General features: G+C 54.4%; 1 protein-coding gene across 6 annotated transcripts in view; it reads right to left on the bottom strand.

Annotated features, from left to right (window-relative positions):
- Nucleotides 1–25,199, bottom strand: part of KDM4B (lysine demethylase 4B) — a 189,060-nt gene extending 163,861 nt beyond the window's left edge. For all 6 annotated transcript variants that reach the window (XM_030936513.1, XM_030936514.1, XM_030936515.1 and 3 more), the window contains exon 1: nucleotides 25,082–25,199. The gene's annotated coding sequence lies outside the window, so the exon portion shown is untranslated. The remainder of the gene's footprint in view (nucleotides 1–25,081) is intronic.
- Between the last annotated feature and the right edge of the window lie 1,557 nt (nucleotides 25,200–26,756).

Genomic DNA, 26,756 nt, shown 5'->3' with positions numbered 1-26,756 from the left:
CCCAGCTACTTGGCGGGCTGAGGTGGGAGGACTGCTTGAGCTCAGGAGGTCGAGGCTGCAGTGATCTGTGACTGTACCACTGCACTCCAGTCTGGGCAACAGAGCAAGATCCTATCTCAAGGAAAAAAAAAAAAAAGCACAGGTTGCAGCTAAAACAGTACTTAGAGGGAAATTTATAATTGCCTATATAGTTCTTAAAAAGAACAAGATCTCAAAATATTAAATTAAGCATCTCCCTTAAGACACTGGAAAAAGAAGAGCACATGGAAACTAAGGCAGACGGAGCACAGTACGTAACAAAGATAACGAGCAGAAATAAACAAGAGACAGCCAACGAAACCGAAAGTCGGTCCCTTGGAAAGACTAGCAAAACTGTCAAAGGTAAATGTCTTGGTGACATTTTGTTATCTGCGCAGATTCCTGGAACCACCACTGCAATCAGATACAGTGCTGTTCTGTCAACACAAAGGAACTCACTCTGCTTCCACTCGGTTGCCCCCAGGCCCTGGCAACCTCGGATCTTGTCCTCCATCTCTGGAGAACTCAAATTGCTAAAATCAGGAATGAAAGACGGGACCTTACCACTACCACCCATCTCACAGAAATAAGCAAAATGAGAAAATAACATCCATATGGAGTATTACTGAGTAATAAAAAAAAGTAACTACTGATACACACAACAACTTGGATGGATTGCAAGCGAAAAAAGGCAATCCCAAGAGGTTAAATACGCTGTGATTCCATATACATAACATTCTCCAAAGGTCAAGGTTACAGAGATGCAGAGATCACCAGCCGTTTCCAGGGACTGGGGGTGACAGAAGGGAAAAGCAGAGCGTTCCTTTGTGTTGACAGAACAGTTCTGTATCTTGATCGCAATGGTGGTTCCCGGAATCTGTGCAGGTAAGAGAATGTCACAAAGACTCTACCAAAAGAATGAGTGCTAACACTGATGACGCCTGAGGAAGGTCTGAAGCTACAGCGTCCTATGTCAATTTCCTAGTTTTTTTTTTTTTTTTTTTTGAGACGGAGTCTCGCTCTGTCACCCAGGCTGGAGTGCAGTGCAGTGGCCAGATCTCAGCTCACTGCAAGCTCCGCCTCCCGGGCTCACGCCATTCTCCTGCCTCAGCCTCCCGAGTAGCTGGGACTACAGGCGCCGCCACCTCGCCCGGCTAGTTTTTTTTTTTTTTTTGTATTTTTAGTAGAGACAGGGTTTCACCGTGTTAGCCAGGATGGTCTCGATCTCCTGACCTCGTGATCCGCCCGTCTCGGCCTCCCAAAGTACTGGGATTACAGGCTTGAGCCACCGTGCCCGGCCAATTTCCTAGTTTTAACGGTATAATAAAGTTATGTAAAATGTTACCACCGGAGACAGCAGGGTGAAGGCTAGGGAAACCTCTTCATTATTGTTGCAACACCTTGGGAATCTATAATTTATTCTTATTTTCGCCTTGGTAGAGACAGGGTCTCACTGTGTTGCCCAGGCTGGTCTCAAACTCCTGGACTCAAGCGATCCTCCCACCTCTGCCCCCCAAAGTGCCTGGATGACAGGTGTGAGCCACCACACCCAGGCTCTACAATTCTTTAAAAATTAAAAGTTAACAAAAATAATATCAGGGCTATTTCACCACAGATGGGGGTAGGGCAGGGGGGTTGCCATGGGCTGATGGTTTTGGGGCCAGATGAGGGGCATGGGGGGCTCATTATTCCTTGTTGTCTGCCTTTATGTGTATTCAAATTCTCCATAATAGTGGTTTTTTTTTTTTTTTTTTTTTTTTTTTTTTTGCTTTTCTCTTTTTTGAGATGGAGTCTCACTCTGTTGCCCAGGCTAGAGTGTGGTGGCACAATCTCAGCTCACTGCATCCTCCGCCTCCTGGGTTCAAACCATTCTCCTGTCTCCTCCCGAGTAGCTGGGACTACAGGTGCCCACCATCACCCCCAGCTAATTTTTGTTTTTTTTTTTTTGAGACGGAGTCTCGCTCTGCCGCCCAGGCTGGAGTGCTGTGGCCGGATCTCAGCTCACTGCAAGCTCCGCCTCCCGGGTTCACGCCATTCTCCTGCCTCAGCCTCCCGAGTAGCTGGGACTACTGGCGCCCGCCACCTCGCCCAGCTAATTTTTTTGTATTTTTTAGTAGAGACGGGGTTTCACCGTGTTAGCCAGGATGGTCTCGATCTCCTGACCTCGTGATCCGCCCGTCTCGGCCTCCCAAAGTGCTGGGATTACAGGCTTGAGCCACCGCGCCTGGCCTAATTTTTGTATTTTTAGTAGAGACGAGGTTTCACCATATTGGTCAGGCTGGTCTCAAACTCCTGACCTCAGGCGGTCCACCCACCTCAGCCTCCCAAAGTGCTGGGATTATAGGCGTGAGCCACCACACCCGGCCCATAATAAAGTTTTCCAAAAAAAAAAAAAATAAAGGGAACCAACACAAGAACAGCACTAACAAGGGCCTTATCCATCCGGGTTTATAAATATCTTCCAAAACGTGCAGTGTTAGAATTACGGGCCATCTCATCTAATAATCTCCCCAAAACAAAGGCCAGAGAGGTGGCCAGAACTAGTTCAGTGTTTGTACAACACAGATGTAAAAGAGAGACTGCATTATCCGCGGGCCCACTTTAATAATGACAGTATTAAAAACACGGCATGGCCGGGCGCGGTGGCTCAAGCCTGTAATCCCAGCACTTTGGGAGGCCGAGACGGGCGGATCACGAGGACAGGAGATCGAGACCATCCTGGCTAACACGGTGAAACCCCGTCTCTACTAAAAACTACAAAAAACTAGCCGGGCGAGGTGGCGGCGCCTGTAGTCCCAGCTACCCGGGAGGCTGAGGCAGGAGAATGGCGTGAACCCGGGAAGCGGAGTTTGCAGTGAGCTGAGATCCGGCCACTGCACTCCAGCCTGGGCGACAGAGCGAGACTCCGTCTCAAAAAAAAAAAAAAAAAAAAAAAAACACGGCATGTGAGCTTTGCCTAATACACATGACCTCTAAATGAGCTCTCTGCAGCCCCAGGATCCCGGGCACTGCCCTCCCATCTCCTTGCCATGCTGCCTTCAGACCCAGGTAACAGATGCGTCCTGCCAGGGGCGACCCACCCAGGCCCTCACTCCAGTACAGAAACCTGCACTGCTAAGTCAGGGCATTTCTGCCTCGGGTTCTACGTAAGTGTCTTCCTTTCTAAGTCTCTGTTTCTAAGTGGAAATGAACTGCTCTAACACCAAGGTTCTGACCCTTTTTTTGTGGGGTGGGTACAGGGTCTCACTCTGTTGTCCAGGCTGGAGTGCAGTGCTGCAATCATGGCTCACTGCAGCCTCAACCTCCTGGGTTCAAGCGATCCTTCTGCCTCAGCCTCCCAAGTAGCTGGGACTACAGGTGCCACCTCTATGCCCAGCTAAGCTTTTTATTTTTTTGTAGAGACTGGGTCTCATTATGTTGCCCAGGCTGGTCTCCAGCTCCTGGCCTCAAGTGAGCCTCCTACCTCAGCCTCCCAAAGCGCTTGCATTACAGGCATAAGCCACCCCCCACTTCACCTGGCTCAAACTCTTTCTAAAGGAAATTAACAAGGGGTAACATGAAAAGGAAGACTGAGTCAGACACCGTGGCTCACGCCTGTCATTCCAGCGCTTTGAGAGGCCGAGGCGGGTGGATCACCTGAGGTCAGGAGTTCAAAACCAGCCTGGTAAACAAGGTGAAATCCTATCTCTACTAAAAACGCAAAAATTAGCTGGGCACAGTGGCGTATGCCTGTGATCACAGCTACTTAGGAGGCTGAGGCAGGAGAATTGCTTGAACCCAGGAGGCAGAGGTTGCAGTGAGCCAAGATCTGCCCCTGCACTCCAGTCTGGACAACAGAGCGAAACTCCATCTCACAAGAAAAAGAAGAAAGCTGAGCACGGTGGCTCATGCCTGTAATCCCAGCACTTTGGGAGGCTGAGGCGGGCTGATCACCTGAGGTCAGGACTTCAACACTAGCCTGGCCAACATGGTGAAGCCCTGTCTCTACTAATAATACAAAAAAATTAGCTAGGCATGGTGGTGTATGCCTGTAATCCCAGCTGCTGGGGGAGGCTGAGGCAGGAGAATTGCTTGAGCCCAGGAGGTGGAGGTTGCAGTGAGCCAAGATCGCACCACTGCACTCCAGCCTGGGCGACAGAGAAAGACTCCCTCTCAAAAACAAACAAACAAAAAAAAAGAAAGAAAGAAAAAGAAAAAGAAACAAACAGAAAAAAGAAAGGAAGACTGGCCATCACAGTCAACAGCACGTGTGAACACACCCCACCTTGTCCCACTATCCTTAGAGAGGCAAGAACCAGCACTCTGCAAGCAGCTTCCACCCCAGAACACAGGGCCCTTCACAGAGCACCCTGCCAATCCCTCCACGCCAATGACTCACTTCTACCACTTCAGCGCTGTCCAGACAGTCACCCTCCCATCCTCTTATCACAGACAAGGATGTGAAGACAAGGGACCGGCCCAGTGAGACTGTGAAATACATTTTGTCCTGTTTCCTGGCCCATGACTCCCTCAGATCCTCAGAATCCTCCGGTGTGCTAATGAGGTGACTGAGGGCTGGCAGCCCCCGGGGAGCTGCAGGAAGCGAGCTGCTCACTGAAAACACTGAAAAGACCCAGGTGGGACGGGAGGGGAGGGGCAAGGGGCTGAAGGCTGACTTGATCACCCAGGCCAATGCAATGATGTCATCCAAGCCTCCGTGAGGAAGCTGAGGTAAAACCTGGAGGGCTGGGTTCGGAGCTTCCCCACAGCTGAATGCGTGGAGGTTCCTGGAGGCGGCACGGCCTGGGAAGGGCATGGAAGCTCTGTGCCCCTTCCCACATCCCTCACCCTACACACCTCTTCATCATCAGCCTCCTTTGTAAAATCCTTTCTTTTTTTTTTTTTTTTTTTTTTTTGAGACGGAGTTTCACTCTGTCACCCGGGCTGAAGTGCAGTGGCCAGATCTCAGTTCACTGCAAGCTCCGCCTCCCGGGTTCACGCCATTCTCCTGCCTCAGCCTCCTGAGTAGCTAGGACTACAGGCGCCCGCCACCACACCCAGCTAATTTTTTGTATTTTTAGTAGAGACGGGGTTTCACCATGTTAGCCAGGATGGTCTTGATCTCCTGACCTTGTGATCCGCCCACCTCGGCCTCCCAAAGTGCTGGGATTACAGGCGTGAGCCACCGCGCCCGGCCGTAAAATCCTTTCTAATAAGCTGGTAAAGTAAGTAACAGCTTCCCTGAGTTTTGAGAGGTGCATTAGCAAATTAAGCTCAAAGAGCGGTTCATGAGAAGGCTCGTTTCCAGCCAGTCCGGCAGAAGCTCAGGGCACAGCCTGGGGCTTGTGACTGGCAAGGGCCACGGGGGGTAGGTTTGTGGGGAGGAGCCCGCAGCCTGTCCTCCCCGATGCAGCCTCCAGGTAGGAGTGAACTGAATGGAGGACCCCAGCTCCTGCCCCTGTGCCGTTTTGCTCGCGTGTACTGGAAGGGATCTGTGACTGCTCCAACAGCCTGGGAGAAACTGAGTTTGTTATTCCCACGTTCTCAGGCCCAAGACCATATAGCTGTGGAGGAAGTGGCCGAGTCGGGGGCGTGAAACCAGCTGCTGCGCCCTGGCAGTGATCTCGTTCTTCCACATTCAACCCACTAGCCAGGCCTATCCCGTCTGCCTCCAAAAGCCACCCCTAGTCCAGCCAGCGGTCCCAGCCCAGACTCCCTTCTCCTGAGCCACTGGATTACCTGGGTGATGCCTGGAGTTTCCCAACAGGTCCCCTGCTTTCACTCCTGACAGTCACCAGAGAGGTCTTTAAAACACACGGGCTGGGCGCAGTGGCTCACGCCCATTATCCCAGCACTTTGGGAGGCCTGACAGGGGAAGCACCACCATCCCACAAGAAGCCCCTCATTCTAAAAGCTCACCTTAATAAAAGACCACTGAATCCAAAGGGTGTCAGCCTAACAGCTAAGATCAGCATGACTGTCAACCACAGATAACATCTCCGGCCAGAAACATCACAAACTTCTCCCCAACCAGAGACAGGCCAGCCCTGAGACAGCCCCCCCGCCGGCCAGGAAGATAACCTCCCCTCCTCCCAGACAGATTCCAGCCCCACCACAAACTTCTCCCCACACACAAACATTCCAAGCTTGTGATAAACCCCTCACCCCAAAACCCATATATCCTCTTAGTCTATAGGAGAAAGTGCTCCTAACCGCAATCAGCCAGGAGCGCCTCTCAGGTTTTAACTAAAGAAAACTTGTCGGGCCGGGCGCGGTGGCTCAAGCTTGTAATCCCAGCACTTTGGGAGGCCGAGACGGGCGGATCACAAGGTCAGGAGATCAAGACCATCCTGGCTAACACAGTGAAACCCCGTCTCTACTAAAAAATACAAAAAAACTAGCCAGGCGAGGTGGCGGGTGCCTGTAGTCCCAGCTACTTGGGAGGCTGAGGCAGGAGAATGGCGTGAACCCGGGAGGCGGAGCTTGCAGTGAGCTGAGATCCGGCCACTGCACTCCAGCCCGGGCGACAGAGCAAGACTCCATCTCAAAAAAAAAAAAAAAAAAAAAAGAAAACTTGTCTTTAACTGCCAGCCGCGTTTCATGTTTCTTTCCTCTTTAACTCTTACAAGGCCAAGGCGAGCAGATCACTTAAGGTCAGGAGTTCAAGACCAGTCTGGGCAATATGGCGAAACCCCATCTCTACTAAAAACACAAAAATTAACCGGGCGTGGTGGCAGGCACCTGTAATCCCAGCTACTCCGGAGGCTGAGGCAGGAGAATCACTTGAACCCAGGACGCAGAGGTGCGGTGAGCCGAGACCGTGCCACTGCACTCCAGCCTAGGCGACAGAGCAAGACTCCGTCTCACACACACACACACATACACACAAAGGCATAAATCTCTGACAGCAGTGCCTTCAGCCTTTGCCCCTCACGGCTGACTAGGCAGCTGGCACTGCTGCTCCAGCCTCTGTCGCCAGCCTCTGCTCCTGCCAGCTCAATGAGCTGCACCTCGTTCCGCCTCGGGGCCTCTGCACGTGCTGCCTGCACTTCCTTTGGAGCGCTCTTGTCCCAAATCCTGCAAAGGTGGGCAGTTGCAAGCCGCTCAGAGGTCTCGGTCTGAATGTCACCTGCTGGGAGAGGCCCTCCCTGTTCCCCCGGCTATAGCAGCGCCACTCCTCGAGGGCCCTCATCCAGGCTCTCTCCGGTCCTCATGTCTTCCTCGCTGGCTCCTCAGCACCTGACCTGGCACAGTAAACATGGAGACGCTGGAGGACACAGCCTCCCAAACCCTTCTCTGTGCCTGCCAACCTGCCATGGCAGGGGGCAGGTGCCTCCGCTGTCTTCTGCTATTGGGGACAGCAGAGTCAGCTGACCGTGAAGAGCACCCATGAAACTTCTACTTGGCAGCCAGGATCGAGAGCCCCCATGGCCAGCGCTCAGTGACCATTACCCGTGTACTCTTGCCATCGCCCCACAGGGAGGCACACGGAGACACTGCCCCAAGTCAGTGGCACTGACAGAGTTCGTGAGCTCAGGTCCCACGCCAGGTTCTGGCTCTAGACTCCAAACCAAGCACTGCCCCGGATGTGGCCCGTGAAACCCCCGGGAGGCCACAGACATGCCGGCCCCTGGCGAGCGTCATGGCACATGGGCACATCAGGACCCCATCACAGCCCCCACTGCAGGTCGGACCAGGACCAAGTCCTCAATCCGTCACTGCTTCCCCGGGGCACTAGAGAGGGGACCAATCCAAGCCGGGCTGGGGAGCTCCTTCCAAAGAGGACCTCTTTTAGCTCAGGCTGAAAAGAGACCCGATTTCTCTTCTGGGCTGCTCCTGGCCCAGACAGCGAGGAAGAACCGGGAGATGGTGGGTACAGAGCACACAGAGGTGGAGGCTGGGTGCCGGGGCGGCTTCCTGAGACATACACAGCCTTGGCCAGAGACCAACAGTCCCAATCCGCACTCCCAGGCTGTGCTCCTGGAGCCTGTGCTGAGGCTCAGAGCAAAACCATCGGCGGATAAGCGGTCATCGCCCAACGCTGGGGGCAGTGAAGGCGGGTCTGGGTTCCAGCACGGGCTCACCCACTTACTATCCTGGCTTCCACTGCACATTCGGCCCCCAAAGCCTCCTGCCATGCTCACACCCGCCTCTCACCCCAGCACAGCGAACGGGGGCCAGCTCCCTTGATTCCATCCTCACCACACTCGGCTCCAAGCCTCCCATGGCCGCCCCAGCCTGCACAGCAGGACCCTCTGCCTGTCTGTCACCCAGTGGCATCACAGGTCTCCACCTGGAAGTCCCGGCCTGATAGAGCTAGAACATTCTACCACCTCTAAACCAGCCCCCTGGAGCCCACAGAGGGCCCCTCCCAAACATCCACATGGATGGAGCACAGACCTTGGAAGCTCACTGGAGATGACAACGCTTGTATTGTTTTGTTTCCACTTCACTCATTGCTGATTTTTTTTTTTTAAGAGACTGTGTCTCGCTCTGTCGCCCAGGCTGGAGTGCAGTGGCACAATCTCAGCTCACTGCAAGATCCACTTCCCAGGCTCAAGAGATTCTCCTGCCTCAGCCTCCCAAGTAACTGGGACTGCAGGTGCCTGCCACCACACCCGGCTAATTTTTGTATTTTTAGTTGAGACGGGGTTTCACCATGTTGGCCAGGCTGGTCTCGAACTCCTGACCTCAGGTGATCCGCCCGCCTTGGCCTCCCAAAGTGCTGGGATTACAGGCAGGAGCCACTGCACCCAGCCTGTCACTGCTGATTTTTATACCACAAAATGAATGATTTTTCTAATGAACATCCCTCTAGGAACCTTGTGAGGGTAACAGCCACTGTGGCCCAGCAGATCCCAAAGGCTGCGGCCCTCCCTTTGGCTAAAGGCCAGATTAATTAGTACAGGGAGACCTTGCGTTTCACGGAGCAGGTGCCAGACCCCCAGATACCTTAGTAACTCCTAGGCAGTGGCATCTGGTACCCTGCGAAGTGGGTGGGGGTTGCAGCAGGGACACCTCTGCCTGAGCCAGGGGACAGCCCAAGGGCATGAAACGTAACCAGATCCTTCTCACCAAGAGGAGCACATTTGCAAAACCCACAGTCACACCTCTAGCCCTCCCGAGGGCCTGAGTGGCACCACGCAGCAGAGGGACGTGTTCTCTGGATCTGTCACTCCCCAATAAACTCCAAGTTCACCAGAGCAGAAAACCTGACGAGGCGTACGGAACAGGCTGGAACAGGAGAGACGCGGAGTCCTGGTCTTGGGGTCAACGCTGCCTCGGGTCCAGCTTCCCCCAGAAACCTCCACGCCTGCTTGCTGGCCCATAAAACCCCGGTCAACCCACCTGGCTGCCCCATTATAATAAAGAGGCCGCAAAAACTATTATTTTCAAGTTGCTTTATGATCACTTCCACAGCTCCTTAAATTCCTTTCCAGCACAAATAGGAAGAGCAGCATAAACCCTAAGCTATCTTGGAATGGAAAAAGATTTTAGAAACTTCTAGTGCAACACCTCTATTCACAGTCAAGAAAAGAAACAAGCCCAGAGAAAAATCATTACTGTGACCTCCCGGGGCCCAACCTGGCCAGCGCCACTCTGGATTCGGGCCTCAGCCTCCGCTCAGTGGACACTGGCCTGGAGCCTTCCCCGGGATGACACTGCCCGGGGCACTGCAGGGTGCTGAGCAGTGTCCTTGCCCTCCACTCACCCCACACCAGGAGCACTCCTAAATCCTGACCATCACAAATGTCCCCAGCTGTGGCCAGGTGTCCCTTAAGAGACAGAATTGCCCCTGGGGTGAGAACTACTTCACCAAAGGCTTTTTGCATAGTAACTCAGTTAACCTCACCCCGCCTTGAAGCGGGACCTGTAGAACCACCCCAACTTTGGAAATAAAGGCACAGACCCAGGAGAGGTGGCTCTGAGCTCAGCAGGCTAGGTGTGTGGGTAGCAGGTCTCCGGGTGCCCATCCTCCCTGCTGCAAATCCTCCCGCAACCCTGCCGTGATAGCTCAAGCCCTTTGAAGCCGCCTGTGGCTATAGGATGTTATTCCTGACCTGTGTTGATCCACAAGTCTCTCTCCTGGGCTTTCCTACAGCCAAATAAGCATTCCAACTTCCTGCCGTTCTCTTCCCGGAAACACCTCCCCAGCGCCAAGCTGCTAAGCCCTGCCAGCCCCGCGCCTTCCCACCAGCTGAGATGCCAGAGGTGCTGCCTGGGTTGGGCCGCCAGGACCCCTTGGTCCCCAGGACCAGTCCACGGTTCAGTGCTCCCTGGCAAAGGCAAGAGGCTGTGGGCAAGGGCCCAAAGTGAAGATAGGCCCAGGACCACCGCCAGACAGCCTGGCTCTCCTTCAGCCGCACCTGCCACAGCGTCTCCTGCCATTGCTGGTGAATGTCAGGTGTGTCTCATCTCTCCAGCCAGACACCATCAGAGCCATAAGTCCTGCCTGGGGTAGGCGGGGGCAGAAATAGGAGGGTGAGAGGAAGGGGCATGGGCCCTGGTCCACTAAGCACCAGGCCCCTATCTATAGCACCAGGTTGGCATCACGCTGGGTGCATCCGGGGCCAGGGCCCTCCCCAAATAATCAACCAGGTAGGGCCACCTCTCAAGGAAAATACACAATAAATGTCAAAGACAGCACCCCCACACCCCCCCCAAAAAAAAAAGAAAAAGAAAAAGCAGTGTGAAACATCTCACCAACAGTTTTGAGGATGACTACGTATTGAAATGATAAAACTGGGGGTATACTGGGTTCAATACAATATGCTATTGTAATTAATTTCCCCCATCTCTCTTCACCTTTTAACTCAGCTACCAGAAAATTCAGACACACAGGCTTGCTCTGCATCCTCACTGGACAGCGCTGCCTTAGAAAATACATCACTTTTAGGCCGGGCATGGTGGCTCACGCCTGTCATCCCAGCACCTTGGGAGGCCCAGGCAGGCAGATCACGAGGTCAGAAGTTCGAGACCAGCCTGGTCAACATGGTGAAACTCTGTCTCCACTAAAAATATAAAAATTAGCTGGGCGTGGTGGCCGGCGCCTATAGTCCCAGCTACTCGGGAGCCTGAGACAGGAGAATCGCTTGAACCCGGGAGGTGGAGGTTGCAGTGACCCGAGATCTCGCCACTGCACTCCAGCCTGGTTGACAGAGTGAGACTCCACCACAAAGAGGGGAGGGGAGGGGAGGGGAGGGGAGAAGGAAGAAGAGAGAAAGGAAAGGAAGAAAGAAAAAGAAAGAGAAAGAGAGAGAGAGAGAGAAAGAGAGAGAGAAAGAAAGAAAGAAAGAAAAAGAAAGAAAGAAAAGAAAGAAAGAAAGAAAGAGAGAAGGAAAGAAAGAAAAGAAAAGAAAAGAAAAGAAAAGAAAAAGAAAGGAAGGACATCATTTTTGGTTATACAGACAAACCACTAAAAACATAAAAATAATTTTAATTTTTTTTAAAAAAAAAGGAAATACATCATTTTACATTTACATACAGGTTTTCTTCTAGAGGCTTTTCTTTCTTTCTTTTTTTTTTTTTTTGAGACAGAGTCTTGCTCTTGTCACCCAGGCTGGAGCGCAGTGGTGCGATCTTGGCTCACTGCAACCTCCACCTCCCAGTTTCAAGAGATTCTTTTCCTCAGCCTCCCAAGTAGCTGGGATTACAGGCATGTGCCACTGCATGTGGCTCTTTTTTTTTTTTTTTTTTGAGACAGAATCTCACTGTGCTGCCCAGGCTGGAGTACTGAGGTGCAATCTTGGCTCACTGCAGCCCCCATCTCCCAGGTTCAAGCGATTCTCCTGCCTCAGCCTCCAAGTAGCTGGGATTACAGGCCTGCACCACCACGTCCGGCTAATTTTTTTTTTTTTTTTTTTTTTTTTTTTTTTTTTTGAGACAGAGTCTTGCTCTATCGCCCAGGCTGGAGTGCAGTGACGGGATCTCAGCTCACTGCAAGCTCCGCCTCCCGGGTTTTTTACGCCATTCTCCTGCCTCAGCCTCCCGAGTAGCTGGGACTACAGGCGGCCGCCACCTCGCCCGGCTAGTTTTTTGTATTTTTTAGTAGAGACGGGGTTTCACCGTGTTAGCCAGGATGGTCTTGATCTCCTGACCTTGTGATCCGCCCGTCTCGGCCTCCCAAAGTGCTGGGATTACAGGCTTGAGCCACCGCGCCCGGCCAAATTTTTTTATTTTTTAGTAGAGATGGGATTTTTCCATGTTGGCCAGGCTGGTCTCAAACTCCTGACCTCAGGTGATCCGCCCACCTCGGCCTCCCAAAGCGCTCAGATTACAGGTGTGAGTCACAGCAGCTGGCTCTTCTAGAGGTTTTGTAACCATTTTAGTAACATGTTCTGGTCTCTGCTACGTGTGGGGTTGGCTTTTGGCCATGGTGTGAGGCAGGGGTCCACCTTCACCACATGACACTTGGTAGTGTTTAGTTACGTGACCACCCCCCTGCCATGAGGTCTTCCCATGTTCATCAGCAGCCCCTGGGGTACTCATGGGGCACCCCAGGTCACCCACATCCTCTCTCAGGGGAGAGCAGGCAACAGTCCCCAGGCACGTCACTGTTCCCACAGGGAGAGCACCACAGAAGAGGCGGGAAGAGGCGGGGCTTGGCACTGGGATGACCATTCAGAACCACCCATGCCTGGCAGTGTCACCTGCTCCCCTGGAGAACCCACCTGCACTCCCAAGAGGCCCATCATGGTAGGGGGACACTCACTTACCCCTTTAACCCCCTGGAGGGATGTCCAGGTGGAGGCTGCTGGGCCCCAGGGACACACTTAGAACCTGGTGGCCACCTCCTAAGGCGCCCAACCCTGCCCGGGCTGGGATCAGGCCCCAGACCAGTAAAGGGAAGTGACCGAGGGAGCAGCGCGCTCTCCAACCCCAGGCTGGATTCGCGGGAGCCCCAGGCTGGATTTGCGGAAATCCCAGGCTGGATTCGCAGGAGCCCCAGGCTGGACTCATGGGAGTGGCTCTGGGGAAGAAAGGCCCCTGCATCTTCTCTCAAGGCCCCTCAGGGAGGCTGGCATAGCCAACCAGACAGCGGGGCAACACCAACAAAGGGACGGGGAGGGACAGGACAGCCCTGGGGCCCTGGTGTGGTGGAATCGGGGGTTCTGCTCACCAGGGGTGACCTTACAGGACAAAGCAGAGGGTGAGTCAGAGCTGTGGTCAGCTGGGGCCACGCTGCCCCATGGAGCAGAGACACAGAGGCCCTGTGGCTGCACGGAGAGGCCCCTGCCAGGGCAGGCCAGCTCAGGCTGGAGGCAGGGCAGAGCAGAGAGAGGAGGCCCGTGGCCTGGTCTCACCACTAACGACCTGGAGCCCAGACCCTGTGGCCTCACAGGGCACCTGTGCACCCCTGCAGGCCCGCCCGGCCACTGCGCCTCGAAGCCTAGCCACAGCCCAGCCTCCACCAAGCTGACCCCACCCCACCCCTGCCCCTACGACAGCCCCACAAATGGTTTCTAAGCTGTCTCTGCCCGGGGGCCGGCTCAGTCCACAGTCTGCATGGTGCAGCACAGGAATCCTTGAGCTTTGCCACGGACTGGGGAGAGGATGGGGCTGAAAAGATGAGAAACAACTTAAATGCCCACTGAGATGAATGGAAACCAAAACAGGGCCTCCCGCATAGAGGACTAGGACGCAGCCATGAACAGGGACAAGACGGGCCTGGCGCAGTGGCTCACGCCTGTCATCCCAGCACTTTGGGAGGCCATGGCAGGCCGATTACTTGAGGCCAGGAGTTCGAGACCAGCCTGGCCAACGTGGTGAAACCCCCTCTCTATTAAAGATACAAAAATTAGCCAGGTATGGTGGCGGATGCCTGTAATCCCAGCTGCTTAGGAGGCTGAGGCAGGACAATCACTTGAACCCAGGAGGCAGAGGTTGAGGTGAGCTGAGATCACGCCACTGCACTCCAGCCTGGGTGACAGAGTGAGACTCCATTTCAAAAAAAAAAACAAAAAGAAAGAAAAGGGAAGCCGGGCGCGGTGGCTCCAGCCTGTAATCCCAGCACTTTCGGAGGCCGAGACGGGCGGATCACGAGGTCAGGAGATCGAGACCATCCTGGCTGACACGGTGAAACCCCGTCTCTACTAAAAAATACAAAAACTAGCCGGGCGTGGTGGTGGGCGCTGATAGTCCCAGCTACTCGGGAGGCTGAGGCAGGAGAATGGCGTGAACCCGAGAGGCGGAGCTTGCAGTGAGCTGAGATCCGGCCACTGCACTCCAGCCCAGGCAAAAGAGTGAGACTCCGTCTCAAAAAAAAAAAAAAAGAAAAAAGAAAGGGGAAGAGGCTCTGACACACGCCACGCATAGATACACCTTGAGAATATCAGGCCCACTGAGAGAAGCCAGACACAACAGGCCACACAGTGTGTGACTCCATTTCTATGAAATGTTCAGGACATGCCGATCCAGAGACAGGAAAGAGATGTGTAGGTACCAGTAGAGATGGGGGAGGGGATGGAGAGTGACCGCTGGTGGAGACAGGGTGCCTCTGTGTAATAATAGAAATGTTCTAACATTTGATAGTGGTGATGGCTGCATAACTGTGTGAATGTACTAAAACCCACTAAATTGTATCTTTTTTTTTTTTTTGAGACAAGGTCTCGCTCTGTCACCCAGGCTGGAGTGCAGTGGCATGATCTCATCTCACCAGAGCCTCCGCTGTCTGTGTTCAAGCGATTCTCATGCCCCAGCCTCCCAGGTAGCTAGGACTATGGGCGTGCACCACTACGCCTGGCTAATTTTTTTGTATTTTTAGTAGAGATGGGGTTTCACCATTTTGCCCAGGCTGGTCTCAAACTCCTGACCTCAAGTGATCTGCCCACCTCAGCCTCCCAAAGTGCTAGGATTGCAGGCGTGAGCCACTGTGCCCAGCCTAAACTATATACTTTAAAAAGATGAATTTTATAGTACATGAATGGTATCTCCACAAAATTATATATTTTTTAAAATGGCAGGATCATTTCTAAGGGAGGCTGTCCTAGAAAATTCAGAACCTGGCCAGCACACTGAAGCCAATGGTTGGGCAACTGTGAGGCGGCTCTCCCTGGTGACAGGAATGGCTTCTAGACTCTGAGCTCCTCAAGGACAGGGCTGCCTGCTGCCTCATGTACCCACGATCACACTGGTTCGGGGAACGCCTCCAGAGACACCCCAGAGCCTGGGTACCCGACTGCCTGCAGCGAGCCAGGTGGACTTCACCCTGACCCCATCCCCTCTCGGGTCTCCCAGGCCACACCCCCAAATCCCCCTGGCTACTTCCTCTGCTCCCAAGCTCATAGTCATCTGTGACAGTTCCCACAGTGGACAAGGCTCTGCGCAAACAGCAGTTCCTCTGGGAAGCCTCCCTGCCCTGCCCTGTGCTTCCCCAGGCTTGGTTTTCGCGGTTTTTTTTTTTTGAGATATGGTCTTGCTCTGTTGCCCAGGCTGGAGAGCAGTGGTATAATCATGGCTCACTGCAGGCTCAAACTCCTGGGCTCAAGCGATCCTCCCGCCTCAGCCTCCCGAGGAGCTGGGACTACAGACACAGCCACCACATCTGGCAAATTTTTTCTAATTTTTGTAGAGATGGGGTCTCGCCACGTTGCCCTCGCTGGTCTTGGACTCCTGGCCTCCACCAATCCTCCCACCTCTGCCTCCCACAGTGCTGGGTTACAGCCGTCTGGCCTCCAGGCTTGGTTTCTATCCCTCTTGGCAGTTCTTTTTCATCTCCTTCCACGAAGAGGCCCTGCGGGCAGGAGACGCTGGTCATCTGGCCACCCTGTGCCCCTGACCAGGCACGCATGCATTTGACAACTGTCAGGTGGAGTTGGACAATGCAAACCCACTCAGAGGGACCCAGGGTGTGGCACCACCGCAGCCATGCCGCCCCAGCTCCCAGTGACCACACACCAGCCTGGGCTTGACCACACCCGCTCGCTGCAGCCCATCCCTCCTCCCTCCCCTGGGCCAGTGACAGGCTCAGAAGTGCACAGTTGTTGTTTCGATTAACGCAGCTGCCCTTTGGGCTCTAGCTGAGAAGTAGGCTCTGCTCTGCCTTTGGGGTACACAGGACACCCATGGCTGGAGGGGCCAAGAAAATTCTGTGGCTTCCACTAACTCCAGCCCAGACAGACAGTAACATGAGATGCCTTATGTTCTTTTCTGTTATTTGTTTGTTTGTTTGTTTTTTCTGATAGAGTCTCACTACATTGTGCAGGCTGGAGTGCAGTGGTACGACCTTGGCTCACTGCAACCTCTGCCTCCCAGGTTCAAGTGATTCTCCTCCCTCAGCCTTCCAAGTAGCTGAGATAACAGGCACGCACCACCATGCCCGGCTATTCTTTGTATTTTTAGTAGAGATGGGGTTTCACCACGTTGACCAGGCTGGTCTTGAACTCCTGACTTCAGGTGATCCACCCTCCTCAGCCTCCCAAAGTGCTGGGATGACAGGCATGAGCCACCGTGCCCGGCCAAGATGCCTTATGTTCTAGGGGTGTCAAGGAGAGCGACTTCCTCCACCTCATCCCCACCCTTCCTGAGGGAAGCAGTTGGAATAGAGCAGTGAATAGGAGTTGAAATTCCAGGGGCTTGACCCAAGTGCATGCTAGACACGGCAATCCTCTCTCTCCTGAGCAAGATAATCAGATCCATGCAGCCCGACAGCAAGACAGGAGGCCCGCTCTGCCTCCAGCCAACACTGTCTGACAGATGGGATTTTAGGAGAGTATGGAGATGCTGCATGAAGGGGACGACGGCAACATGACGCGACTGTCCCAGTCCAGGAGCCTGGCTCAGGTCCTGCTCACATCCCAGGGAGCCCAGGGTGGCGCCCCTCACTCGGGACACCCAGCCAGCGTGTCAAGTGCTATTCCCAGGGGCGCCCGGGCTGGCCAGCTTCCAGGCTGCTGCCCAGACATGCTGCAGTCTGGAATCCTGGCTGAGGACACAGCCCCTTTCCACCCCGCCGTGATCGAGGGGTCCGCAGCACCCGTGGGTAGTTTTAGGTTGGCTCTGTGGTCAAAAGGGACCCCTGGGACCCATCACACAAAGAGCGATTCTGAATCCACAGCCGGCTGATCTTACACAAATCATCCGTCTCCACGTTCCCTCCCTGGAGACTAGGGCAGCCACCGAAACAAAAACAGGCCCACCGCCACCGCCGGCAGCCCACAAGGTGCCGTCACTGGGGTCCAGCTATGAATGCTGCAGGGAGGTCTGTGCAGGGGGCATCCCGCCACTGTGCCCTCAGCGGACGTTTACACAGCAGGTCGCCCGGGCTTGTCTGAAAAATGCAACGGTGGTGGCGCCTACCGGCAAACGGGGCCAGGTCTGCGTGAGTGACTGTCACTGTGCACCTGAGAGCCCTCGGGGTCTTGGGGTGCAGCAGCCATTGGCAGTCGGCCTCGGGATTCTCAGCCTTTGTCCACCGAACACACACGATCCCAGTCCAGAGCCACAGAGCAACTTCGCGCTTGGCCACTGCCAAAGAGGCACAGCCCGCCAGCAGGGCAGAGATGGCTGGACACAAACTTGTCATCCATCCCCTCGTGTTCGCTGAGATCGCTGAGGTGGATAAAGAAAGAAAAGGGGGAAGGGAGGCAGAGCCAGAGAAGTAGGGAGAGACAGAGGGCAAGCCAAAAAAAAAAGAAAAGAAAAAAAGGCCACTTTTGAAAGCCAAGAAATTCTGAGCAAGCCTCTCCAGATTGTTTATTTCAATCAAGGAAAGAAAGCATGACCGTAAATTAACGGTACGATTTCTTGACAAGTCAGAACGTTCCTGGGACAGGCCCAAATCTAAGATGCCAGAGACCTACTTGGCTCAGAAAACGCCTGTCAGCCGGGAGAAGAGTGAGACAAAGGAAGTGTGGCCGGGCACAGTCCCCCACTCGGCCACTGACCGCACGATGGCCACCGACGGGCACCTATCCACTCACTCTACAAAGCGGAGCTCTGCACCGGCTCAGCCACCTCGCTCATGAGTCTTCCTGTGCTCAGGGATGGAAGAAACCCACCATCCGCGACGCCCCTGCCCCTCCCATCGGGGGCACTAGCATTGGTAATGAGGAGAGTTCGGATGCTTACAAAACAAAAGCCTTGTGAAATTGTGCAATGCTGTCTTCCTTTTAAACAAAACCTCAGTTCCTGCCAGGTCACACTGAACTCCTTGGGCCGAGTGCACGACTCGACGTGCTTCTGACACTTGGTGAGATGTAACAGAAAGGCGGCCGTGTGAACCCCACAGCAAGAGAGTCCGGCGTCTCAAACAGTGAAGTGTTCCCCCAACCTACATGGTTTGTAGCTGTTTTTTTCCTCCTTTACAGTGAGGCTGTCTGGGTGGATGTCAGCATCACATTTTCTTACATTCCTGCAGTTTTAAGGATCCTTGAAATTACCCACGACACCCCCCTACTTTTTTTTTTGAGACTGAATTTCCCTCTTGTTGCCCAGGCTGGAGTGCAGTGACACGATCTCAGTTCACCACAACTTCGCCTCCCGGGTTCAAGCAATTCTCCTGCCTCAGCCTCCCGAGCAACTGGGATTACAGGCACGCACCACCACGCCCGGCTAACTTTGTATTTTAAATTTGTAGAGACAGGGTTTCTCCATGTTGGTCAGGATAGTCTCGAACCCCTGACCGCAGGTGATCCACCCGCCTCAGCCTCCCAAAGTGCTGGGATTACAGGCGTGAGCCACCACACCCGGCCATGACTCATTTTTTTTTAAGTCTAGAGTATGACTCTAAATGCTTTTAAGTTGGGAAGACACAAATTCACACTCAGGCTGGGCACGGTGCGTCACACCTATAATCCAAGCACTTTGGGAGGCCAAGATGGGCAGATGCCCTGAGGTCAGGAGTTGGAGACCAGACTGGCCAACATGGCGCAATCCCATCTCTACTAAAAATACAAACATTAGCCAGGCATGGTGGCATGCACCTGTAATCCCAGCTACTTGAGAAGCTGAGGCAGGAGACTCGCTTGAACCCGGGAGGTGGAGGTTGCAGTGAACCAAAATCAGCCCACTGCACTCCAGTCTGGACCACAGAGCAAAACTCTGTCTCAAAAAAAAAAAAAAAAAAATTCATTCATTCAACAAGGAATGTCCACTGAACACCTAACATGTCCCAGGAGCTGCCCTACACCCCAGGGGGTCGCAAGGCTGATGTTGTTTCCATAGCTTTCCACAGTGTGACACTCACACCCTAGCCAGGTATTTGCAAACTGCAACCCACAGGTTCAATCCTGCCTGCCACCTGTTTTTGTACAGCCTGCAGTCTAAGAATGGTTTTGACATCTTCTAGTGGTTGCAAAAAAAAAAAAAGCAAACGAAGAAAAATGTCTTATAACGTAAAAATTGCATGGAATTCACGTTTGTGTCCATAAATAAAGTTTTATTGAAACACAGGCACACTTGCCCACAGGAGCTTTCTTGCTACAACAGCAAGGTAGAGCGGTCTGGACAGAGATGACCTCTGGCTTACAAAGCCGAAAATATTTACTCTCTGGCCCTTTCAGAAAAACCCCCTGCCCTAGTAGATGAGACAAACAGATACACAAACAGATTAATACCCAGCTCTGATCATGTGACATGCAAAGAAGGAGAAGGAGGGAAGGGAGGTGACTGGAGTGACAAGGAGCCTGCTGGGTGGAAAGAGCCCCAGGCAGTGGGCACAGCAAGTGCACAGGTCCTGGGGAAGGGAAGGGCAGGCAGAGAAGGCGGCTGTGCCAGGAAAGGGGCAGGCACAGGAGGGAGAGCAGGAGGAAAGGAAGGACAAGGCCACAGATGACAGAGAGAAGGGGCCACGTGAAAGGGTCTGGAATTTTTCCCAAGGGCAATAGGAAGCCACTGGAAGGTTCTGAGCAGGGGAAGATCTTTTGTTTGTTTTGGTTTTTACTCCTTTGACTACCTTTTTTTTTTTTCTTTTTTTGAGACAGAGTCTCACTCTGTCTCCCAGGCTGGAGTGCAGTGGTGTGATCTCGGCTCACTGCAGCCTCTGCCTCCCAGGTTCCAGAGATTCTCGTGCCCCCACATCCCAAGTAGCTGGGACTACAGGCGCCCACCACCACGCCCAGCTGATTTTTGTATTTTTGTAGAGATGGGATTTCACCATGTTGGCCAGGCTGGTCTCAAACTCCTGACCTCAGGTGATCGTCCCGCCTTGGCCTCCCAAAGTGCTGGGATAACAGGTGTGAGCCACCGCACCTGGCCATTTATTTTATTTTATTTATTTATTTATTTATTTATTTTGAGACGGAGTCTTGCCCTGTCACCCAGGCTGGAGTGTAGTGGAGGATCTTGGCATAATTCTCCTGTCTCAGCCTCCCAAGTAGCTGGGGACTACAGGTGTGTACCGCCATGCCCAGTTAATTTTTTTATTTTTGTAGAGACGAGGTTTCACCATGTTGGCCAGGCTGGTCTCGAACTCCTGACCTCAAGTGATCTGCCCGCCTCAGCCTCCCAAAGTGCTGGGATTATAGGTGTGAGCCACCACACCCAGCCAGTTATTTTGTTTTTAATATACTTTGTTTTAGAGAGCAGTTTTAGGTTCACAGCAAAACTAAGCAGGAGGTAGAGACTTCCCATGTTTCCCGCCCCCACAGGGAAGGCCATTTTCCAAGCTCCTCCAGGGAGCAGCAGGCAATGGACGGACCCAGATCTAATCAAGCCCAGCATCCTAGAACAGGCCAAGTCACGCAGGGAGTGAGCTTGAAAATCAATTCATCCAAAAACCAAAAAACATCAATTTGTCAATCCACTCCCGCTTCAATATTTGGGAAGATACACATTTCCTTTTTTCAAATATAGAGGTTAAGCTCATTTGAACACGGTTAGTAAAAGTATGTGCAACTTGGCCAAGCATAGTAGCTCACACCTGTAGTCCCAGCACTTTGGGAGGCTGAAGCAGGCGGATCACTGGAGGTCAGGAGTTTGAGACCAGCCTGGCCAACATGGTGAAATCCTGTGTCTACTAAAAATACAAAAGTTAGCCGGGCATGGTGGCAGGCGCCTGTAATCCCAGCTACTGGGGAGGCTGAGGCTGGAGAATCACTTGAACCCGGGAGGCGGAGCTTGCAGTGAGCTAAGATTGAGCCACTGCACTCCAGCCTGGGTGACAGAGCGAGATTCTGTCTCAAAATACATACATACATACACACATACATACATGCATGCGAACATACATACATGCATACAGGCATACATACATACATACATAAAAGTATGTGCAACTAGTACATTAAGGTCCCACAACTTTGGGGACATTACTGTTCAGGAAGAGGCCAAGATCAAAGAGGTGCATCATTCTAAAATGGATTTAAAGAAAACCGTCCGGCAAATCGACAGGTCAGGGCTATGGTGACTGGGAGGGTATGGAAGTACCACCTCTGGGGGCAGCCAAGCAAGCCTGGGCAAGGACCTGCCAGAGCTCAGAGGCCAGATGCACGGAGTGCGGGGACCCTGTGGGGGACTCCTCTCCTCTCAGGTGGAAGCTGCCACCCTGGAAGGGCAGAAAGACAGTCGCGGAGAACCTGAACAACCAGGTGAGGAGTGTGGCCGGGACACAGTTTGCAAATAGGAGTCACTCACTGCTAAAGGGTGAGTGGGGAGGAGAGAAAGGGAGCTGAGGCCCATCACAGTCACAGCACACCATGAGCTGCTGCAGGGCTGAAGGCCAAGTCCAAGGTTCTCACTGGGGGGGGTGACAGTGCTTTCCAGGGGGCATTTTTGGTTGCTACAGCTTAGGGAACACTGTGCTACTAGTATCTGGTGGGTGGTGGTCATGGATATTGCCCACACCCACCCTACAGTGCCCAGGACAGCCCCACCACAGAATGTCCCAGCCCAGAACGTGGACAGGGCAGAGGTGGGGAGACCCCAATGGGGCAGCAGGGTCCTGCCATGTAATAAACCGGCTCTGAACTCAGAGCTCCTGGCGCCCTGCAAGCTTCAGTGTCTTTTACCCACTTTGATCCTCACAACCACCTGGGAGGGAGGTGTTCCCAATACACCCATTTTACAGATGAAGAAAGCAAGGCCCAGAGAGGGGAAGTGACCGCCTCAGAGGAGGAATCTGAATCCAGGTCTCTCCAACTCTGAAGCCTGTGTGGGGCATGGGACCGAGGGCAGAGACCCAGAGATGTCGCCAAGACCACCAGATGAGAACAGAGCCCAGGCTGGGACCCTGCTCTCCTGTCCGGTATCCTAAGCCAGGAGCAGAGGCTCCTGGGGCAGGAAGGGGGAGCGCTGTGGCATCTGAAGGCCCCATCAAGCTGCCTCATGGCAGGTCCCTGGAACTGAGCCAGGAGCCCAGCATGAAGCTGTGGATGAGGACGGCCGATCTGTCATGGTGGTGACCAGCGTAGGCTTGCGGAGTCCCCCGCCAGCCCCCACCCCATTCATCTGCTCTCCATCCCCTCCCGTCCAGTGGGCTCAGAAAGGTTTGGTGCCCCCTGACCTGCTTTGTTACTGAGCAAGTGACTGGCTCAAGGTCACCCAGCTCTGAACCCCCAATTCTGCTCCCTGATCCAGGGAACAAAGCCACCTACAAATGCACCTCAGGCCCTCAACAGCCTTGCCTCGTCCTGCCTGCTCCCCAAGCTGGGCCCGAGGGCAGCGGACTGCACACCACCATTCCAGCTGTGACCAGGCCCTGGGCAGCCAGCTCACCCTTTCCCCCACCACACTCTAAACCCACAGGAGCCAGGGACTCCTCCCAACCTGTCCCGGCATGGCACTCGGCACTCAAAACCCAGCAGTCCCAGACCAGGTGAACGCATGACCGCAAGGCCCGTCCCCACAGGTGTCAGATGGAACCGAGGACAGATGGCTTCCCTGGAGCTGAGGCTCCTCCCCAGCTCATCGGGGAGTGGGTGGGGCATAGGACAAACAGGGGCAGGAAACCAGCAGAGGAGACAGAGCAATTAGGAATTAAAGCACAGGCAGAGTGGTCAGGTGGGAAAGAAGGACACAGGCGGCGACCCCTGACCACCCCAGAGGGCTCCTGCAGGACGGACAGGGACTGAAGACGGGGCAGGAGGCTGAAGAAGGGTCTCTTCCACGAGACAGAAAAGTACAACAAAGGCCAGGCGGGGTGCTGTGCGGTGGCTGATCAGTTATACCTTTAAGCACCAGTAGTTAACATCTTGTTAGCAGCTCCCTCCCCAAAGAGGAAAGGGTTAGAAAATGCGAGGAAACCGACTGTTACCACCACATATATATTTCAAGTCTCAGCAACTAAACACACACGTGCACAGGCAGGCACCCGCAGCTCCTGACACAGTACACGCTTCCACCAAAACAGCCTGCACACAAACACCCATCTGTGCGGCAGAATCTCCGTCACCCCCTTTTCCTCCCCAGCGGTGACCTCCTCTAGGCCAGGACGGTGTGACCCATCCTGGTGTTGCCGGCTCAAGGAGGGGGAGCGCCGAGACCTGCCAGGTGTCCAATCAGACACACGGAGACGAGGCTGGCAAGTCCCAGAAATCCTCGGCTCAGACAGAAGTTGACTCTACCACGGCTTTACACTCCGACCTTCAGGATTTCCAAACATAAACTGCAAAGAGGAGAGAGGCTGCCCACTGCGTCAGCAGGGGCTGCAAGAGAAGGCTGACCCCGTGTGTTGACAAACCCTCCTGGTGGCTCATAAGGAAGCTATTATTGGGGCATTAGGGGAGTCATTAGCTCTCGAACGGCAGTGATAAAAGCCCATAGGAGTCGTCTAATGAGCCTGCTTTAGGACTGGTGCTGTTTTTAGGAGCATTCTCCAGCCCGGGGAGATTCTGATAAATGGCCATTGAGGCAGAGGGGTGGGGCAGGGCACCGATCCCTTGAATGCAGCCCAGTATCCAGAGATCCCAAGACAGTGCAGGCACCCGGTGGGACCCAAAGCAACTTGCTGAATACATGCCCCAGCCAGAAACACATGGAAAAAGACGCTCTTCACATATGACATGATCACTGGGCTCCACGGAGCTGAACCACCTTCTCACTAGTTTCACAACTCAGGGAACACTTCCCCACAAGGTGCTGCTGAATTATTAAAACACAAGCATCCTCCCCCAAGCAAACAGATGGGATGCACCCAAAAGCAGTCCATGCCTCCACTGCCCCCAGGGGCGGAAAACATGCCTCTAAAAAACCTCCCACCGTGCCCAGGTGGACAGAGACCTGGTCCTGTCTGATTGTCAAGGCCACCACTGAGCGCAGACCTGGGCCCTGGCAGACCCCAAGTCAAGCAGATTTCAGAGCGAGTCCGTCCCCAGCTCCCACGGGGATGTCCACGGGGAACACAGAAAAGGGGTCTCGGCGGAAGCAACTCCTCAATTCCTTTCTCTAGAGCAGGGGCTTCGTTCGAGATGGCGATCAGGCTGGAAGGGGGAGGGACGGGGAGACTCGTGGAGGCTGCCGTTGCATAGCAAGACGTTTTTTTTCTAAAATCCAGATTGCATATGCTTATGGGGGGGTGGGGTTTCGGGTACGTACAGGGGGCAAGTTTGGAAGCCACCAAGGCACAGCAGGTTGACCGGGGGTGGGGGCAGCGCAGGAGCAATGATAGGCATTTAAGGGGCATCCCTGAGTGTCCAGCTGGAGAGCTTCCCCTTAGCCCCTCTGGCGCCCAAAGGACCAGAAACGCAGGCGGGGGTTACCCAGGTACTGGGGTCTTTTTTCTTTTTCTTGCTTTCTTTAAATAATAATAATAATAATAGGCTGAGGGTTGTCCTGGGCGATAAAAGGGCCCAGCCGGGGCCACCCACGCTGTCATCTTTTGTGCGGGGCGCCAGGACCGTCTGCGCCTAGCCCCCGCGCGCCCCCGGCCCAGGAAAGGGCCCCCGCTCCCGCCCCTGGGCGCGCCCCGCCATTGTCCGGCCCCACCGCCCCCGCCCGAAAACCAGCAGGCGCCCTCCGGCCGGGCGGTTAACGCCCCCAACCGCCCCGCCGGCCCGGACAAAGCGCGAGGCCCGGCCCGAGCAGGCCGCGCCCGAGGCCTGGGCCTCGAGTCCCGGGCGCGTCCGCAGCCCCGAGCCGCGACGCGGGGGCGGCCATGGCGGCGGGGTCCGCGCTCGGACACGGCCGGGCGGCCTCCCCGTGGGCTCACCTGAGGCGGCGTGCGCGGCCCAGTTCGGGAGCAGCGGCGCGCGCTCCCCAGCCCTCGGCGTCGCACCCCCAGGGCCCGCTCGGGCCGGGCCCCGCTTGGTTGCTGGCGACCGGGCCCTCAGCGAGCGCTCGCAAGGGGGGGCTTATAAGGCCGCGCGCCAGCTCCGCCCCGACTGCCATTGGCTGTCTGACTCACGCCCGAGTGCCCATTGGCCCGCGCTGACAGCTCCGCCCCTCCCCTCCGCCGGGCCCATCAACACCGCACGGCCCGCCCACCGCGCTTCGCGATTGGGCGGGGACAAACGCCGGCCTCGCCTCTTCATTGGCAGCCCGGCGGGGACACGCCGGCGCCCACCCACGTGCCCGCTGACCGGCTCCGTTCTCATTGGAGGGGGCGCACGCCAGCCAAGGCCGCCGCGACCAACCCGACGGCAGCTGGGCCTCGGATTGACAAGGGAGCCTCAGGGCCCGCCCGACGACCGCACAGAGAGTAGCAAGTATTGGCTTGCGGGGCCAGCCCGAGGCGCGGACAGGCTGGGGAGGGTGCCAATCACTGCCCGCACGCTCCGGGCCCCGCCCTGGTTATCAGGCGGCGGCTGAGTACGTGAGACCCAGCACAGCATCAACACCGGCCGGGAACGTGCAGGCTGCAGGTTCGAAACCCGTGGCCGGAATGTGGGCGTAGCGTTCCCCCATTTGCAAAGTTCCAAGCTAGAAGACGTAGCGATCCGTTTTACAAAGGAGGAGAACTGAAAACAGGAGAAACAGAGAGTAAAGCAGCAAGAGCCTCCACCCCGCCCCCACAGGTCTATTTCCATCACAATCAACAAACCTTTGCCAAGGGACAAGGCCTTCCGAATAAAGTTAGGGTCCCTCTCCCCAAGTTCCCTAAAATGGCAGAGAATGAGCTTTGGTCCTTTCTGACCTGGGTTCAAAGCTCAGCCGGGCCCCATGCCTCACTGTGGTTGGCCTCCAGCAAAGTAACCTCGCTGAGTCTCAGTTTCCAACTGTGCAAGGATATGATGCTAGTAGCCACACCCCGTCTACCCGCCTTTGAGAATGTTGCAAGGATTAAGTGGGATGAGGCACGGAGAAAGATTTGACCCTGTGACTTCACAAAATGAGCATTGTGTACTGGGCCACGCAGAGGCGTTGGCATGCCCCCATTTGGACGGGCAGGAGTGTAAATTGGACAATTTGACATTTTCTAACAACATTCTAAGTGCATCCACCCTATAACCCAGCCAGCAGTTCTTCCTGGAGGTGATGTACCGAAATAAAAGGTCTGGAGCTTACACAATTCAAGAATGCCGGCAGCAGGGCTGTCTGCAACTGTTTCCAATATTTTGCCCTAAATATCATCAGTGGGGGATTAGAGAAGTAACTTAATAGCAATCAGTACTCTGGAATACTTACTATGTAGCAATTGAAAAGGAGGCCAGGCCCTGAGCTGTGGCTCAGGCGTGGTGGCTCACACCTGTAATCACAGCACTTTGGGAGACAAGAGTTAGGTGCATCACCTGAGGTCAGGAGTTCGAGACCAGCCTGGCGAAAAGGACAAAACCCTGTCTCTACTGAAAAATACAAAACTAGCCAGGCATGGTGGCGCATGCCTGTAATCCCAGCTGCTCCAGAGGCTGAGGTGGAGGTTGCAGTGAGCCGACATCACTGCACTT

This window comes from Rhinopithecus roxellana, chromosome 8 (assembly GCF_007565055.1).
Source record: "Rhinopithecus roxellana isolate Shanxi Qingling chromosome 8, ASM756505v1, whole genome shotgun sequence".
NCBI lineage: Eukaryota > Metazoa > Chordata > Mammalia > Primates > Cercopithecidae > Rhinopithecus > Rhinopithecus roxellana.
This window is presented reverse-complemented; position numbering and strand designations above follow the sequence as displayed.